The sequence below is a fragment of the Macrobrachium nipponense genome, chromosome 6 (assembly GCF_015104395.2).
Source record: "Macrobrachium nipponense isolate FS-2020 chromosome 6, ASM1510439v2, whole genome shotgun sequence".
NCBI classification, from domain to species: Eukaryota; Metazoa; Arthropoda; class Malacostraca; order Decapoda; family Palaemonidae; genus Macrobrachium; species Macrobrachium nipponense.
In genome coordinates, this window is record NC_061108.1 from 34,087,204 (window position 1) to 34,089,703 (window position 2,500).

Sequence of the window (2,500 nt, forward strand, 5' to 3'; positions counted from 1 at the left end):
CATATGCATGAGTTGGAAATTGCTCGGTTAAGGGAAAGTACTCGTAACGGGCGGACAGGCGAGAACGAAAACGGAGCTGATACGTTAGGTATGAGTGCAGTGTTAAAATTAGTACCAAAGCTCGATGAGGAAGATGTTACGACATATTTCATGTGTTTTGAGAAGTTAATGGAACGAGTAGGTTCTCCTAAAGAAACGTGGACTTTATATTTGCAGTCAGTTTTCAGTGGTAGGGCACTTACTGTGTATAGTTGCATGTCTAAGGAGGAATGTAATAATTACGATATCGTGAAAGAAACTGTTCTTAGCGCATATAGGTTAGTACCGGAGGCGTACCGTAAGAAATATGATATTGTTAAGATACAATAAAGTTTGTTCATACTTACCTGGCAGATATATATATATAGCTGTATTCTCTGAAGTCCGACAGAATTTCTAAAACTTACGACACACGTAGTGGGAGTTAGGTGGTTAGTACCCATTCCCGCCGCTGGGAGGCGGGTATCAGGAACCATTCCCATTTTCTATCAGATTTTCTATCCCCACTGTCTCCTGAGGGGAGGTGGGTGGGCACTTCAAATATATATATCTGCCAGGTAAGTATGAACAAACTTTATTGTATCTTAACAATATCATTTTGTTCATGAAACTTAACTGTCAGATATATATATAGCTGAATCCCACCTTTGGGGATGGGAGAGACAGAATAGGATTTTAGGAAACATACATGTAGATGATTGACATCTTGGTTCCTTACCTATTAGCATAGCTGACTTCGTGATTACTGTCACCCAAGTCTGCTTCTGCTTTACTAGAGTTGCCAGCAAGGTAGTGACCTGTGTAGCTGGTGCGCTCTACATGATCTGTCAACGGGGACGTGACCACAATGTGACTAGACCATGACCATACTTATGAGGGCAATGAAGCAAAACCACCACCTAAACTAGCCTAACAAAATAACTTCCCACATATTAAGGCTAACGGAAGGGAAGTCCGCATTAAGCGGCCGACCCTACAACCAAAGAACAATGCAAATATTAAAAACTCACCTACCCTTTTCTATGGGAAAGGATGAGTGCTACTTCCTGCCCCCAAAATAGTGTCTGCGGCGACGTATGGCCCTAGCGAATAACAGCTCTTGTACGTCGTCCTCACCTCCCGCAGGTAGTGTGAGGCGAACACCGAGTTGCTCCGCCAAAAGGTGGCACTCAAAATGTCGTTGAGAGCCATGTTATTCTGGAAGGCTACCGAGGTCGAAATAGCCCTCACTTCGTGGGCGTTCACCTTTAACAGTCTCAAGTCACTATCATTGCATGATGAGTGCGCCTCCTTGATGGTGTCCCTCAAGAATAATGCCAGAGCATTTTTAGACATAGGCATATCTGGTCTCTTGACTGAACACCATAAGTTCTCAGAAGGACCTCTACAATCCTTCGTTTTCCGCAGGTAGGTTTTTAGAGCTCTGACAGGGCACAGGACTCTTTCTGGCTCCCGACCAATGACCTCAGCCATACCCTTAATTTCGAAAGACTTAGGCCAAGGGTTGGAGGAATTTTCGTTTTTCGCCAGGAACGTCATACCCAAAGAACAAACTGCATTATGCCCTTTGAAACCGACGTGTTTACTGATCACTTGTATTTCGCTAACTCTCTTCGCCGTCGCCAGAGCAGTTAGGAAAATAGTCTTTCTAGTTATGTCTCGAAAAGACGCAGCGTGAAGTGGTTCAAAGCGACCGGACATCAAAAACTTAAGGACCACGTCTAATTTCCAAGAAGGCAACTAAGGGAGAGGTACCTTGGTAGTCTCAAACGATCTCAAGAGATCGTGAAGATCTTTGTTATTAGCTAGGTCCAGTCCTCTATGACGAAAGACTACAGATAGAACGCTTCTGTAGCCCTTAATCGTCGGCACTGCTAACTTTAAATCTCGTCTTAGGTAAAGGAGAAAGTCGGCGATCTGGCTCACAGAGGTCGTGATAGAGGAAACGCCCTTCTTCTTCCACCAGCTCCTAAAAGCTGCCCACTTCGATTGGTACACTGCAATCGATGAAGGCCTTCTTGCGGTGGCGATAGCTTTTGCCACAGGTCTTGAAAAACCTCTCGCTCTGGTCAACTTCTGGATAGTCTGAACGCAGTCAGACTCAGAGCGGAGAGGTTTTCGTGGTACCTCTCCAAGTGGGGCTGTTTGAGTAGATATCTCCTCGACGGAAGCGTCCTCGGAAAGTCTACTAGGAAGGACATGACCTCTGTGAACCAGTCTGCCGCTGGCCAGAAGGGGGCGATCAACGTTAACCTCATCCCTTCCGAAAGCTGCGAACTTTCGCAGTACTTCTCCCAGTATTTTGAACGGGGGAAAGGCGTAGAGATCCAGACCCGTCCAGTCCCAGAGAAGGGAGTCTATTGCCACTGCTCCTGGATCAAGAAAAGGGGAGCAATAGAGAGGAAGCCTCGTTGTCCTCAACATCGCAAAGATGTCCACTAGCGGACATCCCCAAAGACTC

The 2,500-nt window shown here is 45.9% G+C and overlaps 2 protein-coding genes across 4 annotated transcripts in view; one reads left to right on the forward strand and one right to left on the reverse strand.

Moving 5' to 3' along the window:
• The window catches only part of LOC135216191 (sialin-like), a 380,051-nt gene that overhangs the window by 351,918 nt on the left and 25,633 nt on the right, over positions 1 to 2,500 (reverse strand). The gene's annotated exons all lie outside the window — the stretch shown is intronic.
• The window catches only part of LOC135216192 (sialin-like), a 178,799-nt gene that overhangs the window by 142,608 nt on the left and 33,691 nt on the right, over positions 1 to 2,500 (forward strand). The window lies entirely within an intron of this gene.